The sequence below is a fragment of the Carcharodon carcharias genome, chromosome 9 (assembly GCF_017639515.1).
Source record: "Carcharodon carcharias isolate sCarCar2 chromosome 9, sCarCar2.pri, whole genome shotgun sequence".
Classification (NCBI taxonomy): Eukaryota; Metazoa; Chordata; class Chondrichthyes; order Lamniformes; family Lamnidae; genus Carcharodon; species Carcharodon carcharias.
In genome coordinates, this window is record NC_054475.1 from 42325157 (window position 1) to 42334814 (window position 9658).

The 9658-nt window shown below is 43.9% G+C and overlaps 2 non-coding genes across 2 annotated transcripts; both read left to right on the top strand.

The window, feature by feature from the left end:
* Positions 1 to 572: 572 nt before the first annotated feature.
* Positions 573 to 679, top strand: LOC121282706. The gene has a single exon (XR_005944122.1). It is a non-coding gene; the product is annotated as a U6 spliceosomal RNA (small nuclear RNA).
* A 6415-nt stretch (positions 680 to 7094) lies between these two features.
* trnaf-gaa lies at positions 7095 to 7167 on the top strand. Its single transcript has one exon. It is a non-coding gene; the product is annotated as a tRNA-Phe (tRNA).
* Positions 7168 to 9658: the final 2491 nt, after the last annotated feature.

A 9658-nucleotide genomic window follows, 5' to 3' on the forward strand; every position in this document is an offset into this window, starting at 1 on the left:
TGGCCTGTTTGTTACACTGTGCAGAACAGCCTGGATAGCTGTCGGCCCGCATATGCCTCAGATCACTGCTTCTCAAGCTATTTTCCAAAATGACCCCATTTTAACATTTGAAAATTAATGCAACCCCAGACACCATCAAAACAGCAATAAAGCAGCACATAACATTCAGTATATATTTTGCATATTATAGATAAACATATAATGCAACATATAATTATGGAAATCTTTGAAAAAAAGCTTGGGGCTCGGTGACCGGTTGCTCAATCCATGTCCGCTTTCATTGCCGCCGCTCCGAGAATCTGCTCCAGGGAACTTCTGACACACTTGCATAGACACAGAATGATGTCACAGCATGCTTAATCAGTGACACCACAACCAAATGCCCAACACCAGGGGCAGAATTTTATGGGTGGGCGCCTGCCAGGCGCGATCAGATGTGAAATCACCCGATATTTCGGTTGGCGGGCACACGGAAAAGTCAGAAGCGCGTCTGCCAACAATTAGGAGAGCAATTGAGATCGTTAACGGAGCAATTGACTCCAATTTTTCGCAGTCCACCTTTACAGTTGACAGTACTCGCTTCGGCAGCACATATATTAAAATTGGAACGATACAGAGAATATTAGCATGGCCCCTGCGCAAGGATGACACGCAAATTCGTGAAGCGTTCCATATGTTAGACTTACAAAACATTTACAGTTGACAGATGGGCGAATCGGCCAAGCGGCCTTTATATTTTTCATGAAACCTCATCCACGAACAGGATGAGGTTTCCGTGATGGAATAAAATGTAAATAAATTTCTGTGGACAGCATTTCCAGTAGCTAACTTTTCAGGTGAATTATTATGATTCATGGGGGAGAATTTTCCCCCCATCGGGTGCCTCAGGGAGATTAGTTTAGGGTCTAAAAATTTAAATAAAGAAAAGAAAATATTCTAAGACATGTACCTTCATGTGGCAGTGTAACATGAGTTGGGACATGCCAAGGAACATTAATGAAAAATTTTATTTAATTTATAAACCCTTCATGAAACCTTATCCCACCCCTGAATGAGGTTCCATGAAAAATGTGAAGGCTGCCTGGGCTCTTCGGCTGCCCGCCAACCTTAAGGTTGGATGGGCAGCTCAGTTTATTACTTTAATTTATATTTAAATAGCCTTAATAGGCCTTTGACAGTTCAGCAGGCATGCAGCCGAGTCGGCTACGTGCCTGCCGGACTGAAAACCTAACTGTCGCGCCGTGACATAGGGGCGCACACCCGACATCTCCCTGCGTCATTTTACACTTCGGCGAGCGGGCCCCACCCCAGCTCGCCGAGCCAAAAATTTTGGCCATGGACATTTTCTTTTAGCTTCTGAAGCCTTTATTTATCAGGTCTTCAGCTCCCTGAAGCAGCTCCCTGCCTTCGGGGAGTTTTCTCTCACTGCCGGCCCGCGTCTGCATTGACGCCAGTGCCTGTCCTCTTCCCGTTCCCACACTGGCAGCGATAAGCTTCGCAGTGCACGCTTCACACTGGCTTATCGTTAATTGGCCAGCTAGCATGAAATTGCAGTCAGGGGTCGATCGCGGTTAGCAGCCCAGCTGATCCTGGGCCCACCGATCACGTCTGCCCACCGACCTAAAAATTCAAGCCCAGGAGTTCATCTTGTGATTGGTTACTTCCCACTCCCAGGACAATATGAGGTGGGGGGGAGGGGTGGTAAGATTAACATGCAGGAACCAATGGCTTGGAGGGACCATTGACTGGGACTGCTTAATTTGCCCTTGTAACACTTTTGCAAACTCAGTTTATTTCAGGCTGTTCCAAAGTGCTTTACAGCAAATGAAATACTTCAGAGATGTAGTCACTGATGTAATGTCGAAGCCTAGCAGCCAACTTGTGCATAGCAAACTCCCACAAACAGCAATGTGATAAAGACCAGGGCCTGAATTTTCAGGATGGTGTGGGCCCAACCCCCTGAAGAGTCAGTGAGAACACATCACGATGACATATTACGCTCTAATGATTATTGACTGGCATAAGACAGGACTTCTGCCCCTCATTTGGGAGGAAGTCCCACCTTGGAGAGTTGCCGGCCAATCATATTGGCTGGAAGGGGCACTGCAGGGTGATGCCTGGCACTAATTTCTAGCAACGCAGATAAGTTGCAGGGGTCCCAGGGTGGGGAGGGTAGGGAAGGTCTGGGGGTGTCGCGAGCGGGATGATCAGGCTCTCGGGGAATAGGCTGGAAGGGGGAGAGAGATCTGGAAATCACCGGGCCTTAAGAGGAGGGCACCCCCAGTCAGGAGGGGGCTTGGAGGTGCCCTTCCCCTTCCCACCAGAGATTGAACTTACTTTATTTTTGTGTTTCCGCCCATGAGCTGTCATCCGCCCGTGAGCCTAAAAATTGAGACTAGGCAGGAAACGGCCCTTAAGTGGCCATTAAGCAGCCATTTAAGGGCTTTAATTGGGGCAGGGGCAGGCTTCCCAGCCAGGGCACTGCCCGCCCCACCGTAAAATTGCTGCCAGGTCAGGGTGGGTGGTATCCCAGAGGGAATCCTGTCCGTGCAATTTCACGTCCCCCCCCCCCCCCCCCCCCCCCCCCCCCCCACCTCCCCAACCCCCCCCCACCAAGTCTCAGAACCTGCCACTGGGGGAAACATAAAATTAAGACCCAGATAATGTTTTAGTAATATTGGCTGGGGGAAGCATGTTGATCAGGATGCCAATGAGAACCCTCTTATTCTTCTTCGAAATTGTATGATGGGATTTTTTTTATATCTGCCCGAGAGGAAGATAGGGCCTCGGTTTAACATCTCATCCAAAAGATGAGAAAACTGTTGGAGACCGTGGAAGCTAAGACTGCAGGTATACCATCGCCTCTGTTTCAATGCAAAGTGGTTTCAGGCATGCTTCACTAGGCAAAATAGTTCAGGTGTCAGATCCTGGTCTGATGCCTGAATTAATGATGTGCAAGAACTACCCTTTCCTTCCACTGCCAGGCAAATGTCTGAGGCCAATTAGGCTTTGCAGCTATTGCTGTTTAACTCAAGCCTGTTGCTTTGTTTTGTACTTTAGTGCCTGAGCAGTCTCCTGTAAAACATTGTATCAAATCTGCTTGTCTTGACAAGAGAACATCACTCTTGCCTGTGCTAAAATTGAGAAATAGTAGCCTGGGGAGTGGTGTTATGAGTCTAAGCATGTAAGAACCTAAGAACCAGGAGCAGCAGGAGGGCCCCTTGAGCCTACTCCACAATTGAACATGAAATTTGTAAATCCCTAAATCATACATCCTTCAGGTAATTTTGGTGCATATACTCAAAGATGCACAAAGTGGCCTTCTACGTGCTATCATTTTCCCCACCCTACTGTAATTATCCCTGTTGCCCTGACTAGTAATGATTCAGAAATCCTATTTGTGGTAACTACAATTTTCACACTGTAGCTTTCTTTCTCTAAATATGTTCTTCCTCAATGTTCTTGTACCTCCGCTCTCCACTCATTTTAACGATGAATCTGCAAACTGTTGTAGGGCACAATTTTAACTAGGCTTATTGTGCTGGATTTAATGATCAGAGCGGTGGGTCTGTCAATAACTGGACAGCCCGTAGCAAACCTGTTGCAGCCATTTCTAGGAGCCCTGACACAATCAAAAGTAAATCAAGCACTTGCCTGGTCATCTTCAGGGACCCCCGGTCCTGCAGGGCAGATATCCTCCCTCCAATCAGAGGCTGGCAGCTCTTCAGTAACTGCAGCACCGCTGGGAGCAGTGACCACTGTCAGTAGTGCAGTAGACCCCAGGAGAAGGATCATTGCTGGAGCCCCAGAACAGTTAAAATGGGGCGGACTTACTGGCACCAGTTCAGCAGGCTTTGACAAGTGAGGTGAGGGGGTGTCAGAGCATAGGTGGGGGTATCTTACTCTGGGCACACCCCTTGCCACTGGTGGATCTCTCCATTGGGCACAAGGTGCTCAAAAAGGAGGGACCTCCCAACAAGCTGGGCTTGCCCACCAGGTATACTGGGTGCCTTACTTGGATGGCAAGGGCCTTCCCTGGCTCTGGTAGAATACTAGGGGCAGATGGCTGAGGCTCTTAAACGACTCTTAAATTGCCACTTAAGGGCCTCAATTGACCTCCAGGCAGGAAGGTCATCCTCAATCTTAACCTCCCCAGGGTTTATTGAGGGGGAGTCAAAAAGGCAATGGGCTTTCCACTCTGAGTTTTCCTTCCCTATTATATTCACACACCCCCACAACCTAGTATGTTCTCAGGAGGAAGTGATGCTGCTTTATTGGGTGGAAGACCCACTAGATTGGTGAAAAATTGATTTTATACTCCTTCAAATGAGGGCAATTTTAACCTATTCTGATATTCAGGACTGGGTGCAATGTTGGTATTACATCCCATCATTTACTCCAGCTTGAAGTCAATGAGTTATATTGAACAGGGTGAAAAGATAGTATTCCACCTGATGCTATGGCCTGAATTTTTCGGTCGTTGGACGCGAGCAATTGGTGGAAACAGGCCCCCAACCGCAACCGGCCCCCAATCACGTTTCCATGCTGGCTGGCCAATTAACGGCCGGCCAGCATTAAACACATGCTGAAAAGCTCAGCGCTGCCAGGCGGGGGCTGGAAGAGGGTGGGCGACGACATCACGACGGGTGCGGGTGAACGCTGCGAGAGAGCTCCCTGAAGGCAGATAGTTGCCTCAGGGAGCTGGAGACCTGCAAATAATGAAATAAAGTTTATAAAAAGCTTCAAAAAAATGTCCACGCATCACAATCAAGCACCTGAAAGCATACCTCATAAAAAATACTGTCCCCAGATCTCTCTTTTTATTTTATTTCCTAACAGAGATTTCATCTTGCCCTTAAATGAGGTTTCATGTAAAATATAATAGCTGTCTGGCTGATTGGCCCGTCTGCCAACCTTAAGGTTGGACAGGTCATGAAAAACCACAGACAATTGCACCATTGATATGAGTTTCTCAATCAGTGAGTTAGATTAAAATCTCCCACACACTGTCCTACATGTTCAGTGTCATCCCATTGCAAATAGCCTCAGGGCTGTTACGACTGAGTTAAACAAATACAAGCAGAAAAATTACAGATGAATTGAAAAAATCCTATTGAACAGGTGGACTGAGCATGATCATGCCCCTTCAGGTAGGAATGAGAGAAAATTGGCGGAGGGAGAAAGAAGGTTTAAAGGTTACTTACAGTTTGATAAAACATATACTCAAGGTTAAATATTTTATCTATCATTCTGGCAGATTGAACATCGTGCACATTCAAATCTAAGTATAAATTTGTTTCACACACTGCAATTTGTAATTTTTGATGTGAATCACACCCTGCGATTAAACACCTGTGAATCAAGCCTGATAAAATCACCCAGTTCAGATGCACTTGTTGTATCATTGAAAACCACAGTTTAGATTTGAGGCCTTGAGAATATGTTGTGCATAAAATGCTTTGTGCAGGTCAGCTATTTCCTTATAAAGAATAATTAACCCATTCCATTACTCTTCACCTTTGGAAAATCTAATTAATTACTTTACTAATTCTGACTGTTTTTCTTGCCAAATATCATTACCCTTTGGGTAAAAGGCCCTGGTGTTTCAGAGCCAGGGAAAGGTGGAGTTATGGTCAGGAGAACGCCATTGAGTGCCATATTGATTGACAGGTTTGACTCCCTCCCAGAGGGGGAAATGTTGAGAAGAGACCACAGCCCAGGAACAGGTGTACATTTAGTGTATTTTGCACATTGAGATATTGATCGGGTAGGATGGATACAGCATGATTCAGGGTGGGGGGGTTGGTTGACATCTTGGGTTGGGATCAGAGTCAGAGATTGAAGAGATAGAGCTGGGTCAGGGATAACTCGGGGACGGAGATGGGGGATGAGACTGGGTATGTCCATAGCTTTCATTATAACATGCCTCTACCTCACTGACAAATTCAGTGTAACTACTTGTGATAGCTCTACCATTCAGAGCTCCTTTTTTGGATTTGTCAGCTGTTGATCAGGTTTTGCTAGTTTTCCACATTGACAAGTCTGTAATGATCTGAAAGAATGGGTGTAAACAATAGGTGCAATAGGTAAAAGTGCACTCTCACACAGTCATTCTCTTGCTTTGGGAAATCTCTCAAAACATTTTAGCAAATATTAAGTCACAGGAAATACCACAGAATTCTAAAGTGGTCACAGCATCTAGTATAAAATTAGGTTGTCTCAGGAAAGGATAAAAACACAGACACACACAAGTTAAACAGTTAATATTTTCCTCAACTACCGTGTTCCCAAATGGAAGCTAAATTTTAGTGAAGGTCATTAGAGATCATAATCAATAAAGAGATTTACTTTTTGGTCACTGAGATATATAAAGGAAACTTAGATCACTATTTGGAACTTATGGAATAGGATTAGGCCATTTAGCCCTTTGAACCTGTTCTGCCATTTAATGATCTGTGTGTTAATTTATCTTACCTTGGCTCCATGTCAAATCTTTGTAGCATTGGAAAACTTGGAAATATGGCTATCTACTGCACCATCTAAGTCATTGATAAGTATAGTGAACAACTGAAGTCCCAGCACAGATACTTGTGGGACACCACAAGTCACATCCTTCAAATTCAAGTACATGCCCATTACCCTATTCTGTCTTCCAACAACTAACCAATGTCCTAACCAGGTCAATAATTTGCCTTCAGTTCATGAGCTTTAATTTTAGCAAAAAGTCTCTGATGTGGAATATTATCAAGTGTAATTTTAGAGGCCCATTTAAACAATATTCATAGTATTCCCTTGTCCGATGCTTTAACTATTTCTCCAAAAAACTCAACAAGTTTTTTAAATATGACCCACTCTTTACAAATCCAGGTTGGCTCTCTGTAATCAACATAATTTTCTAGAAGTGCTCAAACACTCTGCCCTTAATAATAGATTCCAATAGTGTCTCCACAACAGCTGTTAGCCTAATTAGTCTATAATTTCCTGATTTCTCCCTTGCACTTTTTCAAATAATGGGATTGCAGTTCCAATCTTCCAATTGAAAGGGGCAATTGCTAACTGAGAGAGCTTTGGGAGGCTACAGTTAAAGCATGTTAGCCGAAGTAGCTCAGTTCGGAGAGTGTTAGACTGAAGATTTAAAGGTCCCTTGTTCAATCCCAGGTTTCGGCAGCAAATTAGAAATCCATTCACATGAGCTTCACCAGTTGCTGTGTGTGTTAGTCACTCACTGATGGTGCCAGAGTTTTTTGGGTAGACTCAGCCCTGTTTGTTTCCACGGCTACATTTGTGGCCGGGTGTCCCTGGAGAGGGAGTATGCGGTGTCTGCCAACACTCTCGAGGCCTTCTGTGCTCGGTGGGCACCGCGGGGACTGGGGTGTTTTATTGACCCCTTTGATCACATTTTGGTTTAATGTTTATAAGTTTCCTTTAAACTTTGTCCTTGGTTTTACAGCTGACCTGACTTAGGGGCTGTGCTTGATTTATCCCTTATTTTGTGAATTTAGTTTAATTGTTTTAACTCTAAAAGAGTTACAGTTAAAGCATATGTAATTTCCTCACCTAAACCCCTTAAAACCCTGAGATGGAAATCATCAGGCCCTGGTAATTTGTCAGTCTTTACTGTCATCTATGTACCCTAATACTATTTTCTATGTCATGTTAACTTAGTGCATTCTATAGTCCTTGATTCAGTATCAATTTTCTAGGGACAGCAGGAGTATCCTCTACTGTGAAGACTGACAAAAAAGTATTTTTTTCAGCAAGTCTGTCATTCCTTGATTTCATTTGCAATGTTATCCCCCATCTGTTTTTAAAAGACCCACAGGACCTTTGACCACCCTTCTCCTTCTAATCTGACTATAAAGTCTTTTGGTGTTAACCTTTATATCATTCAAGTTTATTTTAAGTTTGTTCTCTTCATATTGATTATTTTTATAACTTATAAAAAGATTAAGAAATACAATTGCATTGCTACAAATTTTGGAGTTATTAAAGGACATTTGAGGTGAAATATCATTAGTATCATGGGCCAGAATTTTACCTTCGGAATGTGGGCACGCGCCTGACACACCAGAAGGTAATATGACGTGGAATGACGTCAGACATGCGTCCCGATGTTACCACGCACTCGCATGATATTTCATTCAGCTGGTGCAAGCCGGAGTCAGCAAGCGAGAAGGCCAAGCAGCCTTTACATTTTTTAGAAAACCTCATCCACAAGCAAGATAAGGTTTCCTAAAGCTAATATTAATTAAATAAAACCTCTATTTTGAAAATAAAAACATGTCCCATTTCACGTGACACAGTCACATGAGGGGACATGTTTCATTAAATTTTTGATGTCTTTATTTATTTTAAAAATGCTTGAATCTCCCTGGGGTACGGAGCTGCCTTAGGGAGATTGAAGCACTCTTTCGCACGCATGCGTGAACTGCCCACTAGACCCGACTCTCCCTTCTCCCCCCACCCCCCGCCCGCACATTCAGTGCTGCTACCACTCGCAATCCCACATCATTAACCTTTTTACAGATTTTGGTTGACCTATTGTCTATTTTCATCATCTCCATTTTCCTTTTCAGACTCCTGGCATATATATATTTTTTTCTTTTCGTCATATATCAGAGACTTGTGATTTGTGTTAAATGTACTGAAATGTCGAGGAGACGCTGTAGACAATGCAAGTTAAATCTTGTATTCCAGGGTTGATAAACTGGGTATTGGGCCTGACAAAAATGGGAGAGAATTGATCCAATCATTGCTTTCTCTTTCTCTTCTCATTTGATCAAGTATCTACCAAAACTCGCTTTTACAGCCACAACTCCTTCCCTAGCAACTGTCTTCAACTCTGACTTATTCCATGTGGATTCCAATTGAAATCGCACCCTTCATGTTTCGGATCTCCCCATGATTACAGACATCTCCGAGATAAGCAACGTTCCATGAACCGCTGTTCTCACCACATCCTCAGATACTACTCAATGCCAAGTGCCGTCAGATGCATGTTCTCATCCTCTCTGATCAGCAGCACTGACTCACACTATCTTAAGGATTCCCTGGTCCACAGTTTCATTTCATCCTCATTCCATGCAACAGTTATATATATATAATTTTAAAAAATTCTTCCTTTGAGGTATAAAGGATTGCAAGCTTCAACAACTTATCGTTACCAAAGCTGCTCTCGATCCTTCTTGCTCTTCACTTCTGTCTGACCTCATCACTTCTTCCAGTCTCACCCCTTGCCATGTATCTGACCTGTCTGTCTCTGACCCCAAACAATTGCACTTAGCAAAGGCCACAGCTTCTTCTCCATATATCACCTCAATGAATTTTGAGCTCAGAACACTGCCGAGCACTTCTGTCGCCTTCACCCTTTTCTTTGTTAAGGAGTCTTGCCCCCACACAGCAGATCCTTTTACACTTCTCCATATTTTTCCTCCATCTGGACCCCAACTCCTGGCCTCTTAGCCTTTTTCATTGAGAACAATCAGCATGACATTGGTTGTCTCAATTTTTCTGCTCCTTTTATTCATTTTAACTTCTCTTTCTGAACTTGCTGCACTCCAGTCTTTTAGGTCCAATTTGAGTATTGTCATCAAATTTGCTGATAAGAGTGGTGCTGGTGTTGTCTGGTTAACTGACCTCTGACACTTCTTCCTAGCTC